We start from the raw sequence: 19,416 nt of genomic DNA, 5'->3' as shown, positions 1-19,416 counted from the left end.
TAGCTTTTCTTTGCACTGCTTCTAGGCTTTTTACATCTTTAGCAAGCTACAGCCTCCAAAACTGAACACAATACTCCAAGTGGGGCCTCACCAATAACTTGTAGAGGGGTATCAACACCTCATTTCTTCTGCTGGTTATACCCCCCTCTATGTAGCCTACCATCTTTCTAGCAACGTCTGTCGCCTTGTCACATTGTTTCTTAACCTTCAGATCATGGGACACCAACATCCCAAGGCCTCTTTCCTGAGCTGAGCTTACTAATCTCTCCCCTCCTATCCGGTATCTCTCTTTTGGATTTCTGCACCCCAAGTGCATCACTCACCTTATCACCAGGTATTTTCATACATGTATTACTTTATATATTTTTTTAATTTTTAGTGATCAGTGTGTGTAAAGTGCATATCACATGAAGTTCAATCACCTCTTAAATGCACATTTTCATCATACATCATTGCACCAACCTCCTTCCACTTATAAATAATCATTTAAACTTCCAAGTTTCTAATATCCATATTCTAACTTGCTTCAATTATGAACTTCTAAGTTGAAGTCTCAATCTCTCAGAAACTTAAATTTGCTGAATGTATCCCTTTATTATTAATAACATGTAACAGTCCTTCTCCAGGAGTTTCCTCCATGAACACCAAAGAGAAGTAATTGTTTAGCACGTTTGCTTTATCCTCATCACTCTCCACATAACCATTCTCATTATCTTTCAGTCTTGCAATTCCATTCCTATCTTTTCTCCTTTCTCCAATATATCTGAAAAAAGGTCTGGTCACCTCTCTTTACATCTTTAGCTATTTTTTCTTTCACTTGTGCTAGCTGTATTTCCCTCTTCACTTCTTTGAGTTTAATCTGATGATCTTTTCTGTGATCTTCCCATTGCCTTCTTTTGTATTTTTTTTGTTATATTTGTACCCTGCACTTTCCACACTCATGGCAGGCTCAATGCGGCTTACATATAAGTACTTATTTGTACCTGGGGCAATGGAGGGTTAAGTGACTTGCCTAGAGTCACAAGGAACTGCCTGTGCCTGAAGTGGGAATTGAACTCAGTTCCCCAGGACCAGAGTCCACCACCCTAACCACTAGGCCACTCCTCCACTCCCTTTCTTGAACAAAGCCTCGTTTGCTCTTATTTTTTCAGCTACTTGTTTGGCGAACCATATAAGCTTCCTGTTTCTCTTGTTTTTGTTTACTTTCCCTGCGTAAAGATCAGTTGCCATATTTTATAGAAGCCTTTAGCTTTGACTACTGATTTTATATTTCTATGCCTTCCCATGCCAACAGGTCCTTCGGGTATTCCCCCATTTTGTCAAAATCAGTCCATCTGAAATCCAGTACTTGAGTTTTGTGTGTCTTCATTCCTCCTTTGCCCTTATGTCAAACCATATGGCGTGATGGGCACCCACCTGGATATTGGAAACATTTCCTTTATTCATGAGCACTAGATCCACCATTGACCCTTCCCTTGTGGGTTCCGTCACCATTTGTTTGAGCAAGGCACTTTGACAGGCATCCACAATCTCCCTATTTCTTTCTGATTCTGCAGACGAATCATTCCAATCCACATAAGACAAGTTGAAATCTCCCAACAGTAGTACCTCCACTTTCATACCATTCTTTTGAATATCTTCTATCAGATTCTTATCTAGCTTCTCCATTTGTGCCAGAGGTCTGTAGATAACCCCCATCTTCTCTTTCCAGGATGATCCATAAAGCTTCTTCCTTTCCCCAGGTTCCCCGCATTTCAACCGCTCTGATATCTGTCACATACAGTGCCACTTCTCCACCTCTGCGGCCCTCTCTGTCCTTTCTAAAAAGATTATAGACTGGTATGGTCACTTCTCATTCATGGGAGTCATTGAACCACGTCTCTGTAATAGAAACAATATCCACATTTTCTTGAAACGTCAAGGCTTGCAAGTCTTGAACCTTTTTACTTAGACTACGAGCATTTGTGCTCATTGCTTTCCATGCTTAGTGAGTTTAGGTGGTTTTCTATATTTAGATGACCTTTCCCTCTGCCCTCATGTTTATTCTGGGGGTGACTTTCGGAATCCCCTTGTTCCCTTTTGTCACCCCACCCTTTAGTTTAAATGTCTACAAACATACCCTCTGAATTTGTCCCCAAGGATCCTTTTTTCCCATCACAGAAAGATGTAGCCCATCATTATTGTACAGCCTGTTATTTTTCCACATATTACCCCATGCTCCTATGTATCTAAAACTTTCTTCTTTACACCAAGACTTAAGCCACTTAGTAAATTCCACTGTTTTATGTAGTCTTTCCTCTCCTTTCACCCATGTAGGAATTACTTCAGAAAAAGCCACAATCCGAACCAAAGATTTCAGTCCCTCCCCAAACTTCTGGAATGCGCTCTGTGCTGTAAACTTGCTATGGTTGGCCACGTCATTTGTCCCCACGTGAATTACAACATCAGTATTTGACGCTTTGCTCTCTTCTCGGATCACTTTCAGTATTTGGTCAGTACATTTAGTAGCTGAAGAACCTGGCAGGCATTTACATAAGTACATAAGTATTGACATACTGGGACCGACCAAAGGTCCATCATGCCCAGTATCCTGTTTCCAACAGTGGCCAATCCAGGCCATAAATAGCTGGCAAGATCCCCCAAAAAAGTACAAAACATTTTATGCTGCTTATCCCAGAAAAAGTGGATTTTCCCCAAGTCCATTTTAATAATGGTCTATGGAATTTTCCTTTAGGAAGCCGTCCAAACCTTTTTAAAACTCTGCTAAGCTAACCACCTTTACTACATTTTCTGGCAATTAATTCCAGAGTTGAATTACACATTGAGTGAAGAAACATTTTTTCCGATTTGTTTTAAATTTACTAGGTTGGAACCCTTGAACTGTGTTCCTAAGTCAATGCCTCTGATAATGGAGTCTCTGAGCAGTAAGAATTTTCTACTTTTCACCAATCTGTCTTTGTTTATGGGATGTTTATTGGGTTGTGCTACTTTCATTGCCTCTGGTTCCACCACAGTATTTCTTATTTCAGCATCATAATGATGCAACGCAGCAAAAGAATTAGAATGGGGCAAAGGTTTGGAGGGTGAGTGCTTCTGTGTCACATATCTTAGTCTACTAGAGCCTGCTATGATCCATCCATTCCTCTGTTTCATTCTCTGTGGCAGTGGTGGTGGTAAATTGGCTCAGAATTGAGTAATCCTGAATGCTTCTTTAATTGTAGCTAATTCCTTCTTGAGTTTGTTGATCTCATCTTTCAAAGCTGATATTTGGAGACAGATAAGACAAGCTTTAAGGTTCCAGATAGTTTGCCTTAGGATTAAAGAAGAACATGTATTACTCTGAATGAAGGTCATGTTGATGTGATTCATAAGTGTGAAAAGGTATACTGTGATAGAGGATAATACGGAGTAGGATTGACCGATTATGGTGTAATGAAGATACTTGTCTTTTGATTGTCCTATATAAAAGGAGTTCACCTAGAGTCAAACCCTCTGCAAATGAAAAGACAGGTCTATATTTTTGTTTTTGTTTTTAATAGGATAGAATAGAAAGAGGTAAAGTCAGCAGTTTATCAGGTAGATATTAAGAGTGTTATGATTGGGGTCTGAACCCCTCTCAAACTTACCTCTTTCCTGGGGGTCAGCTTTTTAGCTGGCTTCTGTTTCTTTTCTCTGTCCTTTCTGAGCTGGCTCTGTCTCTGTGCTGGCAGCTTCCAGCAGCATGGGGTTAATTGTCTCACTTCACTACAGCTGTGTGTGTGTTGCCTGAGTTGCTCTAACTCTCTTTGGGTGTACTGGCTTCAAGTGTTTCACGGTTTTGCATTGGTGTGGGTTGGGCCTCTCTGGGTCAGTGTGCTTTTGCCTAGGTCTAGGGAGTGTGACATCATCAGGGAGGGCCTTGATAAGGAAGTGGTGTTGTTTCTTTCAGGGCCTTTGCAACAGTTGTGTTTGCTTTAGGTAGGGTGGTGCAGTGTGCACTTCTGACATTGTGTCTAGGGTCCCTGCTTGCTTTTGCTAAGGTCCAGGTTAGTGTTAGTGCAGTGTGCACTGGTGTCTATGTGTTTAGCTTTCCTGCTTTTCCCTTTGGTTCCCCTGCTTTTCCCTCTTGGTTTTGGTAGCATTGCTGTGTGTAGGGCTTTGGAAGCTCTGTTGTTGATAGAAGTACTTCAGGGTTTGGTGTTGTTAGGAACACTGCAGAGTTTGCTGTTAGAAGTACTTCTGGTGTTTGTGCTATTAGGAGCATTGCAGTCTTTGCTGTTGGTGTTTGGTGCTTTAGAAGCACTTTTGGCTTATGTGTTAGCTTCCCTCCTTGTGGCTCCCCTGTCTTCCCTTTTAGTGCTAGGAGCTCTTCTGGTTGCTTGCCAGAGTAGTGCTTAGGAAGCACCTTGTTAGTTGTATCTAGCTTGCTAGAGCAGTGCTTAGGTAGCTGGTTTAGTTTTGTGTTTAGCTTATTAGTGTAAAGCTCTGCTTGTAGCTTGGTGCTTAGTAGCACCTGTGTTAGCTTTGTATTTAGTACCCTGCTCTGTTAGTTTAGGGCTTAGGAAGTCCCTTTCTTGAGCAGGGCTTAGGAGCTCCTGTTTAGTATAGGGCTTAGGAAGTCCTTTTGTCAGTTTACTGTTAGGAACACTCCTGCTGGTTTAGGGCTTGGGAGCAAGTAGATCAGTTTAGGTTTAGGAGCACTTCTGTTTCCAGTCCTGGTCCCTATGTCATCCGGTATCCAGTAAGTCCTGTCGGCTACTCGAATCCAGGAGCTCAACTTCTGGGGGGCTTAGTAGCTAAGTGCAGGTGAAGCTGTGTGGACCAGTCCAGTGTGCTCCAGTCCCATGTTCCAGTCCTGTGTCCTCCAGTCCGGGGGACCAGTCCAGTGTGCTCCAGTCCAGTGTGTTCTGGTCCGGTGTGTGTTCCAGTCTGGTGTGCTCCAGTCCAGTGTGTTCCGGTCCGGTGTGTGTTCCAGTCCGAGGGATTGCAGTCCAGTGTTCCAGTCCTGTGTCCTCCAGTCCGGGGGATTCCAGTCCAGGTGTTCCGGTTCACTGGGCAGTGCCTGCAGTCCCTGCTGGTGTGCTTACCCAGTGTTGGTTGGTGGGTTTTGCCTGCTGCTGTCGCTCCTCGGCAGCAGCCCAAGGGCTCACGTTTGCTCCAGAGCCCGGCCCCGCGGGTTCTGAACCTGAGAACCTGACAAAGAGCAGGACACAGGTAACATCAGTTTACAACCACCCCAAGTCTGAAAATGCCCAGCTTAGCTCAGACTGCTCTCAAGGTAAACTGAGGGGTCCTTTTACTAAGCCGCGTAAGCATCTATGCGCACCAAAATGGAGTTACCGCCCGACTACTGCGTGGCTCTTGTGGTAATTTCATTTTTGGTGTGCATCTGATAAGCGCGTCTGAAAAATATTTTTTATTTTGGGACGTGCGTAACGGATGCACGCAGGTCATTACCGCCCGCATAGGTCAATGGCTGGCGGTAAGGTCTCAGACCCAAAATGGATGTGCGGCAATTTTGATTTTGTCACATGTCCATTTTTGGCAAAAAAGAGGCTTTTTTCACAGACGCGCTAAAAAATGGATTGGCGTTTACCCAAAACCCGCGCCTACACTACCGCAAGTCATTGTTCAGCACGTCTTTGTAAAAGGACCCCTGTTTTTTCTTTTACCACATAGCTGTATACAATTGCCCCTCCTCCAGAGGCTATGTAACCATATTGATTGGATTAAGTCTCTGGCACTGACAGTTCAAAACACAATTCTAAGACAAACACCAGATTCTATGTAACCAAACTGATTAGATTAAGTCACATGGCACAGAAGGTTCATAACACAGTTCTAATGAAAGCACCTTTAAGACAATTCCAGTATAAAAATATGAAATCACTGGCACAGAAGTTCAAAGCACAGTTCAATAAAAGCATCTTTAAGACAATACCAGCATAAAAGTATGAAATCACAATGCAAGAACAATTTTAAGTTATAGGCAATAGGATGAAGATAGTTTAGAAACTTTTAGAGGTCAGATCCCCTCTGCAAGTGAAAAGCAAGTCTTTTTTTTTCAATAGTATAGAATAGAAGGAGGTAAAGTCAGCAGTTTATCAGGTACATATTAAAAGCAGGATACAGGTAAAATCAGTTTACAATCAAATACAATCAAACCAAGTGAATGCCAATGTTTGCATACCAACCTGTTTCACAATTTAAATACCTAGGTGTTATCCTTGATTCAAGGTTAAAGTTCACAGCTCAAATTTCCTCTGTCATGAAGTCTAGGTTTTTTGTTCTTTGCAGACTCAGGTCTGTGAGGAGTTCCCTTGATTTCAATGCTCTACACACATTGTATCATGCATTTATTGGATCCAGACTAGACTACTGTAATTCCATCTATGCTGGGCTCCCAAATTTAGAAATTAAGTGCCTACAAACACTCCAGAACACTGCATGGCTATTCTGATGCACTAGTCAGAGAGACTGGATTACCCCACTACTTCAAAAATTACATTGGTTGCCTATTCATTATAGGATCCAATACAAAATTCTTATGTTAACCTTTAAGGCCCTGCATATAGGGTTACCTGAGTATCTGGTTACTTTCACTATTTGTTATATTCCAGTCTGCAACCTATGATCATTGAATGATTTCAGGTTAGTACTTCCCAACCCTCACCAGGCTTATTGGGAAATTACACGTCGGAGCACATTTAACTTTTTGGCTTCATTTTTTTATGGAATAGTTTACCTTCAATATAAAAACAGAACAGTCCTTGAAGAATGTTAAGACCATCTTAAAAACGTATCTGTGCTCTGGCGTATATGTGTAGAACCCAGGGGTTGTCTGGAGATTGAACATGACCTGGCAGTCAGATTTATCAGATCTGTCAGATTAGTCTAAATTGTAAGGTTGATAGGTTTGCCAAATTTATTAGATTTTTAACTATTTTTATGAAATGTGTTCTTGATGTGAATGTATCCTTTCCTATCAAACAATAGTATTCATTTCAGTTTTTATTTTAGTCTGATTCTTTTATTGTTATACATTGCATTGACTTGTTAAAAAGGCATTTCATAAAGTTTTAATAAACATAAACATATGTGTGCACAAACAAGAAAGCCAAAAATCCACCTAAGCTCGATAACGTAAAAAACAGGTATAATTTACACATGGTTTATGGTTTATTTTACTTGACATACTGCTCTTCATTATACTAATAGAGTAGTTCACAATATAAAGACCAAAGTTAAAAAAAATTCAAATCATATCTGAAAAAGAACACCATTAAATGACTGGAAAGTACACATAGAAGAGATGGCTGTTAGAACAGAGAGCACAGCAATAGTAACGACATCAAACACGCTAGACAGAGAGACTTGCAGGGATCAGTGAATCCTGAGGGAGGTGGACTCGTTCAGTTGGAGATTAAAGGGCTTCTGAAATCAATCTTTTTTGAGATGGTTCTAATCGAAAATGTTGGGGAACTGAATTCCAGAGTGATGGTGCAATGCAAAAGAAAGCTCTGTTTCTTGTAGCTTGGTAACACGCCTATTGTACTGATGTAATCCAGAGACACAGGTATTATAAAATAGCATATATTTGACAGGTAAGTATGCACATGAGTGGAACCTGGGCAGATTGTGGGCAGTACTCGCCCTTAATTCTGTAACTTAGAGAATACTGTAAGTCACATGTATCTTCAATATTTAGATGCAAGCATTCACAACAGCATTATGGCTCAGATCTAAATACATACCCGCATATATACCAAGTTATGCTAGCATTCTATAAAAGAAAGTAGGCGCTTTTCTTTATAGAATAGGATCCTAAAAGATCCCCTCTAGGATTCTCCAAATAGGTGCACCATGCAGAATTTTTTTCTCTTCTTTTTTAAGGCAAAGTCTATAATTTCCATCAGCTTCTGGGAAAATAAAATAATCTCTAGCAAAATTGTACAAAATTTTGTGCAGAAAATGTTGTGGTCCTTTTTGAACATAAGTATCTGAAAGAGGAGAAGTCTCAAAGGAATTTGACAAGGTAAATAAGACGATACCTTTGTAAATTCCCTAGCCTAAAAGTTGCTCTCATTTCATTGGCCAAAAGTATGTGTGTTGTTTCACAGTATGCTTAGTTTTAGCCACAGCAAAAATAGGCAGGATTGAGAAGGGAAAACAAAGTATATATGACGGTGTTAATATGAAAACTCATGGAAATATTTTTTCTGTCAGTACTCTGCACTCATGGGAAAGCAAATGCTGGCTCTGAGATCTCAAAGGGAAACTGTCTGGGAAGTTTCCCTTTAGAAGTGAGCTTGCAGAATTTACTTGCAGACTTAAAAGCTCCCTAAGGTTTTAAGTATTGCCCCCTAATGTAGGACAATAGTTTGCCCAAAATTGAGTTTATACATTTTTACTATGTAATTACTCTTAGTCAAAAGATGAAGTATTTTAAAGTCGTAGAATCAAACAGACTTGCAGGAGTTTTGTATTTGAATAGGTAATGTGCTGGTCCTCCTCACAGCCTGATGCAGGTACCATACTGATACAAATGGGGACCTATTTTTCCAACCTACTGAATGTCTATCTTCCAGCTAGAGGAACCAATGTGCACTACTGTATTAGCATGCAATGGGGGGGGGGGGGGGGGGGAAGGGGGGAGAACTCTCATCCATGCTCTCATTACCTCTCGCCTTGACTACTGCAACCTACTCCTCACTGGCCTCCCACTTAACCATCTATCCCCCCTTCAATCTGTTCAGAACTCTGCTGCACGTCTTATATTCCGCCTGAACTGATATACTCATATCACCCCTCTTCTCAGGTCACTTCACTGGCTTCCGATCAAATACCACATACAGTTCAAGCTTCTCCTTCTTACCTACAAATGCACTCAGTCTGCAGCTCCTTATTACCTCTCTACCCTCATCTCCCCTTACGTTCCCGCCCGAAACCTCCGCTCACAGGACAAATCCCTCCTCTCAGTACCCTTCTCCACCACCGCCAACTCCAGGCTCCGCCCATTCTGCCTTGCCTCACCCTATGCTTGGAATAAACTTCCTGAGCCCTTACGCCAAGTCCCCTCCCTACCCATCTTCAAAGTGTTGCTCAAAGCCCACCTCTTCAATGGTGCTTTCGGCACCTAACCTTTTTACCTTTCAGGAAATCTCGACTGCCCCAATTTGACTGCCCTACTTGACTGACTGTACATTTGTCCTTTAGATTGTAAGCTCTTTGAGCAGGGATTGTCCTTCTATGTTAAATTGTACAGCGCTGCGTAACCCTGGTAGCGCTTTAGAAATGTTAAATAGTAGTAGAAGTAGAACAGGGACCAGTCTCCACAACTCGAAGTGCAGCAACAGAACAGTGGAGACGACCAAAGAACCAGCTTCCAGCCAGATGTATCTTTGAAAAGGATCCTTTATTAACAACTGCTCACATAACGTACATAGAAAAGCAAGAGGGACTCGATGTGGACCATGTTTCAGCTATACTGCCTGCATCAGGAGTCCAAATTTAAATCTAGTCAAGAAAAAAATAAAATCTATAGGAGACACATGTACGTAAAAGGTTAGCAGGGTAAAGTGTATACATCAGCTTAGCAGCATACACAATTTGATTAAAAAATATAGAAAGAGAAACTTGAAAACAGGGCTTTCATTGAAGTCGTCCTTAGGTTGTCTAAGTCCCTGGAGTATATCCGGGAGTGAACTGCATGGATTGAGACAACACTTTGTGATTTATTTATTGTTGCTTCTGACTTTAATATGAGGATAGGCTGGAAGGCATTCAGAAGTAGCTGGTGAAAACTAATTCATTAATACTAGGGATATGAATTCATTTCAAATGACATGGGAAATGTTAAATAACATTTCCCAAGTCATTTTCCCCTGGATTCTATATATCGCGCCTAACATTCTACACCAAAATCCAAGCGTATTCTATAACAATGTGCGTGACTTAATTGGCTTAAAAAGCTAATCAGCATTGATAACAGCAAATAATAAACAATAATGAGCCCTAATTGGTGCTAAGTGCTATTCTTTGAACGGCGTCCAAGTCAGCGTAAAACCTTTAGCATAATGCCCAACACTCATTTTTTATGACGCCCAAACTGAGCACCATTTACTGAATGCAGCCCTTAGTGCCTCCTATTTAGGAGATGGTAAGTGCCTCCACTTTAACAGCATTTTAGTCAGTTAGGGGTCCTTTTACTAAGCAGGGGTAGCGCGGGCACACTGCGGTAGTTTCAAAGTTGACACGTGTTGTTTCCTACAGTAGAAAATATTTTTCTATTTTCTACTGTGGGGGCGTTCCCGGCGGTAATTGGCAGTGTGGCCATATTGATGTGCGCTGCGTGATTACAATGCGAGTAGCGCATGAGCCCTTATTACTAGATCAATGGGTAGCGGTTAGGGTTCAGGCAGTAAATAGCCGTGTACTACTTTTAATTTTAGTGCATGACCATTTATTGCCCCCTTTTTTCCCAGCTGCGGTATAAAATGGCCCAGCGCAAACCAAAATCACGCGTCCAATCTACCACAGGCAACTTTTTACCGCTGCTTAGTAAAAGGACCCCTTAGCGCCCAGTAACTCTAGCGTGTTAACTGTAGGGAGCTCCCCACCATGTTTCCTAACCAAAAACTCCATTAACATGCAACTTACTGCACTCTAATGGAGTTTTCACTGCAAAGTCAGGTTAATGCACCCCTGCATTAGCTGTTACAGCGCACTAAGGGCCCCTTTTACTAAGCTGTGTAGGTGCCTACGCGTGCCCAACGCGCACCAAATTGGAGTTTCAACCCGCTTACCATGTGGGCCCTTGTGGTAATTTCAATTTTGGCATGCATCCGCTACGCACTTTAAGTGACATCTGACGCGTGTAGGTCATTACTGCCCAAATTCTTTACCGCTAGGTCTATGGCTGGCGGTAAGGTCTCAGACCCAAAATGGACACACAACAATTTTGTTGCATGTCTATTTTTGGGAAAAAAAGAGGCCTTTTTTAAAGGCGTGCTAAAAAATAGATCAGTGTGTGCCCAAAACCCGTGCCTACAATAGCGTAAGCCATTTTTCAGCACGCCTTTGTAAAAGGACCCCTAAACTATGCATTAATAGCTAATGCAGCTTAGTAAAGAACCTCTTAGCCTTAATGTCAAACCATTTGACAAATATTGGACTGATGATTAAACTGTAGATGCATAAACAGAGAGAAGTTCCTGTATCATTTATAATGGTTCTCAATTCTTTTTTTCAAATTTTTGGGTTAATAGTATTGTTAATATTGAGGTGACAATTGGATATTTCTGTGTTAATTTTCCTCAGTCTGTGTCTTGATTGTGGGACTTTATAAAATAGGCATAAAATCAACACTTTTGGTGAATTTTTTTATGTGCACTGTTTTAAATTTTTACAAATAAGTCCAATAAAGCACTCAGAGAAACAAATTAGTCTACATCACAAGAAGGAGAAGGGATATAATTACAATCACAAGAAGAGAAAAAAAAAAAGTAAAACAACAGGAAATTTACCACCTGGATCTAAATTAAGGCATTCTTACATCATACCACCCACCAGATTACAATTTAGCTTCCCTACCTATTAACAATCTTTCCAACTGATCTGGCTCAAAGAAGATAAAATGAGTATCAGGAAATGAAATCAAACATTGTGTCAGTAGGCAAAGTGCTTAATAAATATTAGGTGTGTGTAGCCCAAATATTTTTGTTTTGTTGAATTTCCTCTGCAATCTATGGGAATTGTTGTTGTTGTTTTTTTTTTTTTGGTGGAGGGGGGGGGGGGAGTTGTAATGCTTTTTTTGTTGTTGTTTGGAAATAGTGCACATTCTTCTGAAAGAGTTCAAACTACTGGGAAAGAGTGCCCACTATCCACAAGGAAGGTGTTCTACTGAGAAATAGATTCAACATGCAGCAGGTCCAGAAGTAGTTAAAATACAAACATCTTTGTCACCCGACATGGTCCACGTTTCAATCACTCATGGGCTGCCTCAGGGGTACAATACAAAATACAACAGCTGTCTTAGCAACAGGAGTCTCGGAGACTGCTGTTAGCACCATACTGCTGAGGTATTTTTATCGTTTATTTGGGATTGCGATTCCTCTGGCACACCCATTTTGTTTTGTACCCCTGAGGCAGTCCATGAGTAGGTGAAATGACCACAACAGGTGACTGTTTCTAATAAAGATGTTTGCATTTTAACTACTTCCGAACCTGCTGTATGTTGCATCTACTTCGGGTGCAGATCTGAAGAGCCTCTTACTACTGAGAAATAGTGGACATTCTAAAGGTGTACACTCTTTATGACACAGGAGAAGACATGAAATTTCAGGGGTCCTTTTATTAAGGTGTGCTGAAAAATGGCCTGCGATAGTGTATGAGCGTGTTTTGGGTACGCACAGATCCATTTTTCAGCGCCCCTGCAAAAAATGCCTTTTTTAAAATTTTTGCCAAAAAATGGACATGCGGGAAAATCAAAATTGGCACACATCCATTTTGGGTCTAAGACTGTACCACCAGCCATTGACCTAGTGGTAAAGTCTCATGCGGTAACTGGGCAGTAATGACCTACGCATGTCAAATTTCACTTGGCGTGCGTCCGATATGTGCGTCCAAAAAAAATTATTTTTTGGACATGCGTATCAGACACACGTCAAAAATGAAATTACGTAAGAGCCATGCGGTAGCTGGGCAGTAACTCCAATTTGGCGTGCATTGGGCACATGTAGACGCTTATGCGGCTTAGTAAAAGGGCCCCTCAGGTTCTTTACTGTCATTTTGGACAAAAAATGACTCCCATATTATTTCAAGCAAATGTACGTCCCTAATAAATAGGGCCAAAGAAAAGAAAAATAAAACTCTAGTAACCATGCATAGTTCTTCATATCAAACACGCTTAGCCTCACTCTCCCACCTCTTTCACAATTGTGTGTGTGTGAGAGAGAGAGATACAGAGAGAGAGGGGCTGAGGGGTAAAATTATGGTAATTATTGGGCTGAGGGGTAGAATTATGGTAATCTATTTCAAATGTTAAACCAATGTTTTAAATACTTTTACATAATATTCATTTTTTTAAACAAGAGTATTGATATTTTAGTAATCCTTTTTCTATGAGATAGCAAAATGATATTTTTACATACAGTTACAATTAAATAAGCTTGTTTGGAGCCCTAGAAAGCTAGACTCAGAGGACCCAATTTCTATCATGTCTGTAGACTGAAGAAAGTTTATTGAATGTTCAGTGACATTTGCTGATTTAATTGTACCTATGATTTAAACTGTGTGATATTAAAATCCATCTGTTACCCTTGCTTGTTGTATGGCTTTTGCTGATACTGTAAATGCATTCAGCTTACATATACAGGTAGAAGAGAAGCCCATACTTCAATAATGAAGCCAATGAAGAGCGTATAAACAAAGCTGTGCTGGATGGCTCTGTGCCAGACTTCATGAAGCAATTTAGACAGCAAAACCAGGAATAGACTATTATACTTCACCATATGGATAGCACAGCATGGCAAAAAAAAAAAAATGGACAGAGAGAGAGAGTCTAGGCTGAACAGACTCCAAAATGGAAATATGAAGCAATCTTTAAAAACCCACAGGTGTAAAAAAACATTTTTTTCCAAGAGTCAAGGGCTATATACAATAACTCATTAGCTACCAGTATACTTAATGCCTTCAATTCAGAAACAGTATTCTATGTGGATTTCCATGGATCAATACCAAGCAGTGAACTGCTTAAATGCTGTAAATATCTCTATATCACTCTATATGTTAGTGCCAGTATCAAATTTTTTTAAATCTGAATATATCATAAGTTATCAGACAACATAGCAACTCCTTGCTGTCCACGTGGTTGTTCAATTTTGAGAGACCAGTGCCTTAAGTCTCTGTAAATTTGGGGTGCTTATTTGATACCATCATGTGTTGAATTGGGGAAATACTATATTAGGCCCTTGTAATCTACCTTCAGGTAGTATTTCCAGTAAAACAGAATAAAAATGTTGTAATTAAATTAAGAAGTTCCCAGACATCTTTATAGAAATTTAACTTTTCCCCTCTCTGCTTCCACCATTTCATATTTATGAACTTGACAAACCTAATTTCACCAGATATTCACACATAAAAATAAAGGGCCAAATATTTACCCAATGGTGGTCAGTGTTTTTATGTCTGCTGCCAGCTGTATTCCCAGATATTCAATGCCAGGTCATGTCCAGGGACCAGGACTGAATATTTGGTTAAAGGTTGGTTGCTATAGCTTATGCAATATTCAACCCTTAACAGCATAATCTGAACCGCTTAAAGATAAGATTGCTCTTTATGTGGCTTATTTTAAGCAGTTATTTAATGTAGTCAAAGGGCTGAATATCAGCACATAACCACATAAGTGCCAACTCCACCCCATTTCCACTCACAAGTTAGCTGGTTTAGGCTCAGGTGCTAACAGCAAATATTCACCGGCGGTAACCAGTTAAGTGCCACTGAATATTGGTGGTTAGAAACATAGAATCATGATGGCAGATAAGAGCCAAATGGCCCATCCTCAATAACCACAGACCCCTGGGGAACCCCACTAACTACCCTTCTCCATTGAGAATACTGACCATTTAACCCTACTCTCTGTTTTCTATCATTTAACCAGTTTTAAATCCACAATAGAACATTACCTCCTATCCCATGACTCTCCAATTTCCTCTCAAGTCTTTCATGAGGTACTTTGTCAAACGCCTTCTGAAAATCCAGATACACAATATCAACCGGCTCCCCTTTATCCACATGTTTGTTCACCCCTTCAAAGAAATGTAGTAGATTGGTGAGGCAAGATTTCCCTTCACTAAATCCATGTTGCCCGGCACCAAAGTCAGACTCACCCGTCTATAATTTCCCTGATCTCCTCTGGAACCTTTTTTAAAAATCAGCGTTACATTGGCCAATCCCTTACAAAATTGTAGATAAGTAGAAAGAATACAAACTTGTGTATGTATAGTGTTCCACAATTTACTGGCCTGAAAAGAAAAAAAGCCCTCATGATTTTTCTTATAAAGAACTTTCCTAACAGATGGAAACCCCAACAGCAGAGTAGAATAGAAATGAGAATTCCTTCAAAACACTGGATAAACTATCAACTGCAGAAGAAGAAAAGAACAATTCCCCTGTAATATACTAAATACTATACTGGCAATCTTAAAAACTATCCGAGCAGAAACTGGTAACCATTGTAGTCTTTTAAACAATGGTGTTGCATGAGCATAACATGAACAACCATAGATCAATTTGGCTGAAGTATTTTGCAATAATTGCAACTTGTTAATTAATCTTGAATTTAATCCACCATATAGAGCACTACAATAATCCAACTGAGGTAATACTGGGTCAATTGCACTGGTGCAAAATCATGTTATTTTCAGCTTAGACTGATTTATCAATTGAAACATTTTTTTATCAAGTCCAATGTGAAAAAAATTACTCATGCATGATATGTTCAACACATGATGTTAGGCAATTGCTTGAATGATAGTGTTACTTAGCTTTAACAATTTCGCCCAACGGGGCTCACCGTTTCACTATTTCGATTAGCTTCCTCAGGGGGCCAAGTAACTGTCGGCAAGTCACACTGCCTGGAAATTACAATAATATCCCATCATTTACTAAGACTTGATAGTATAAGCAGAAATGTAATTTATAAATAAATTAAAGAGTCCACGGCACTAACCTTATATATTGATGTCCATGGCGTCCATGATATCGGAAAAGAAAGCACCATTCGGAAAAACTACACCGGTATTTAAAGCACAGAGGTGATAAGCCACGCCCCCATATGATGGTGGGAAGGGAGTGGAGTTAAAAGAACACAGACCATTCAATCAAAGAATTTAAACCACGTGGTTCTAGTGACTGTAACATGTAAATCCATTTTTGTTCTTTCCTAATCAAAATCTTATTTCTGTCCCCCCTTTGAATGTTATGAGGGACATGTTCAATGGCAAAGCATCTGAGGGAGTAAAAATGATGGCCCTTGTCCAAGCAATGTGCTACTAGCGGGGCACCGGTTTTAGCTAATTTAATGCAGGACCGGTGTTCAGTAATGCGCTGATGTAACCTGTGCTTGGTTTTGCCTACATAAAATTTCTTGCATGGGCAAGTCAAGATATATATGACATGCGTGGTTTGACAATCGGTTTGATGATGTAATTTGTACGTTTTACCGTCAATAGGATTCCTGAAATCTTCTATTTCTAGAGTAATGGTGCATGTCTTGCAGTGATGGCATTTTTTATGTCCACTCGCGTGTGAATGTTGAACCACAGAACCACAGAAGGTAGATTAGCCTGGAAACAGATACCATCAACAGACCCCTGATGCAGGCATTTCTATCTGAAACATGGATTGTGTCGAATATGATCAATAAAGTTAAGCTGAGAAGCCCCTAACTTGAAGGTTCCTTGTGCTTTTTTGCTATTTGCTGTAGCAATTTATATAATACATAGACCTCTATGATAAAAATGTTAAGTTTCTACTAAGGGGAGAATCTGTATTATTTTAGAGATCATCAGTATAGCTTCTCACTCAGACCCCCTTCCCCTATATCAAAATTTTAATTGATCTAACAGAGTGTACACAGCCAGTTATGTATTAGGAGCATAGAAATATGGTTAACTCTTCTGATTCTCATGGATAGCAGTTAACAAATTCATGTTGCCAAATCATAAAAGAGCACAGGCCAAAAAGTTTTGGTTACTTTCCAGTTCAGCTGTTGTCCCAATTTTTTAACTTTTTTTTTTCTTGGTCTGTTTCACAAATTTGTCTTAATACACTTTTGTAACATAGCTTAGATTTCTTTTAAAGTTTGATCTTTATTGTAATTTTGAGGTTGTAAACAAAAATAGTTTACAAAGTATAACATGATATACCTGAGTTTGCAAGAAAAAGAAAGACAAGAAATGGAAAGAAACTATAAAATAAAGTTCTATAGGGAGTTAGTCAAAACATTTCAATATACAAAGTCAACTCAATCACCATTATTGTATTTGATGGTCATGGACTACCAAGGGAGATAGTCTTCTGAGCTTTGCAAAATCTTCTTCACAGCCTGTTGGTGATTTTGTTCTCAGAAGCTGATTTTTTCATACCTATATAACTTACAAACATTATTATACCAACTTTGATTACATAGCATCTTTGTGTTCTTCCAATTTGTCAATATCAGTTCTTGAGCAAAGGCTATCATGCCCATAAGAAATGTATGCCTCTAATAAGCTCATGTTTGAGGACAATGGATTTATGTACTTACAACAGAATATGATAAACGTGATAGTGTACTTTCAGCACAAAATCCTAAGAGAGCTTCGTCCAACTACCTGCTCCTTTGACCCCTGCCCATCAAAGATAGTGCAGCAGACAAGTATGGGCCTCATAGAAGGCACCACAAAAATTGTGAACTCCTCTCTTTCTAATGGGCAACTATCAACAGCATTAAAAAGGGCAGTGGTTCACCCTTTGCTTAAGAAAAATAACCTTGATGAGGACAAACTTGAAAGTTACCGGCTAGTATCCAACATCCCATTTCTAGGGAAACTTATAGAACAGTCTATGTTCAACTCAGTGATTGGCTAAAAGAAAGAAACTGGCTAGATCCATGTCAATCTGGATTCAGACCCAGTTATGGAACAGAAACAGTCCTCATGTCCCTTACTAGATGATCTTCACAGAAATCAAGACAGGGGATTTGCCTCAGTGTTAATACTGCAATATTTCTTGGCAGCTTTTGACAGTGTGGATCACGATATCATGCTTGGATGACTTTACCTGGTTGTGTTTTTCTTACTACCACGGTACAAAACGTTGACCCAAATGACCAGATGACCACCGAAGAGAATTGGGGATGACCTCCTCTTACTTCCTCAGTGGTCACTAACCCCCTCCCACCCACAAAAAATATCTTTCAAAATATTTTGTGCCAGCCTCAGATGTCATACTCAGCTCCATCACAGCAGTATGCAGTTTTAGTGGGTGCAGTACATTTCAGGCAGGCGGACCCAGGCCCATACCTCCCCTACCTGTTACATTTGTGGAGGAAACAGCGAGCCCTCCAAAACCCACCAGAAACCAACTGTACCCACATCTAGGTGCCCCCTTCACCCATAAGGGCTATGGTAGTGGTGTACAGTTGTGGGTAGTGGGGTTTGGGGAGGGGTTGGGGGGCTCAGCACACAAGGTAAGGGAGCTATGTACCTGGGAGCAATTTATGAAGTCCACTGCAGTGCCCCCTAGGGTGCCTGGTTGGTGTCCTGGCATGTCAGGGGGACCAGTGCACTACAAATGCTGACTCCTCCCATGACCAAATTACTTGTATTTGGTCGTTTCTGAGATGGACGTCCTTGGTTTTGAAAATCACTGAAAATCAGAAACGTCCATGTCTAGGGATGACCATCTCTAAGGATGACCAAATTTCAGAATTTGGATGTCCCTGACCGTATTATCGAAACAAAAGATGGACACCCATCTTGTTTTGAAAATATGGGTTTCCCTGCTCCTGGATCGGGATGTTTTGCAAGGACATCCAAATTGAAACGTGGGCGTCCCTTTCGAAAATGCCCCTCTATATGTCTGATCTTCAAGGTCCACAAAGGAAATGGTCCTGAGTACCTGAAGAATAGGATGATCCTCTACATACACTCTTTGGACTATCACTAATCACACCCTCTCCAAAAGGCATTACATTTTTTTGTTACATTTGTACCCCGTGCTTTCCCACTCATGGCAGGCTCAATGTGGCTTACATGGGGCAATGGAGGGTTAAGTGACTTGCCCAGAGTCACAAGGAGCTGTCTGTGCCTGAAGTGGGAATCAAACTCTGTTCCCCAGGACCAAAGTCCACCACCCTAACCACTAGGCCACTCCTCCACTTGCAAGAGTGTCTTCTCTGGAGTAGCCCCATGCTTTGGAATGCACTTCCTGAAAGGCTTCGCTTATGACAAGACTATCCCTACTTCAGGAAGCAGGTGAAAGCTTGGCTCTTCAACCAGGCATTTAACAGAAGAAATAACTAACTTGTTAGTCTCACTCAAACACAAGAAGTGACACGGGCTGCACATATAATGCAGCAGAACATATTTATCCATTCCTACCCTAGCTGAGATAATATTTAACCATCTCTCTTACCTCTGTTTTAAATCTACCCCTCTATAGACCCCCAACACATATACATCTCATATGCAGCTTTATTTAAATTGGTCATCTTACTTTCTAACTCGTCTTACTCTCTTACCTTTCTATGGATCCCTTTTACTAAGTCATGTAGGCACCTATACGTGCCCAATGTGTGTTAGTTTTGAATTACTGCCTGGCTACTGTGTGGCTCTTGGGGTAATTTCATTTTTGACGTGCATCCACTACACACATTGGAAAATATTTGTATTT

The sequence above is a fragment of the Microcaecilia unicolor genome, chromosome 1 (assembly GCF_901765095.1).
Source record: "Microcaecilia unicolor chromosome 1, aMicUni1.1, whole genome shotgun sequence".
Lineage (NCBI taxonomy): Eukaryota > Metazoa > Chordata > Amphibia > Gymnophiona > Siphonopidae > Microcaecilia > Microcaecilia unicolor.
This window is presented reverse-complemented; position numbering follows the sequence as displayed.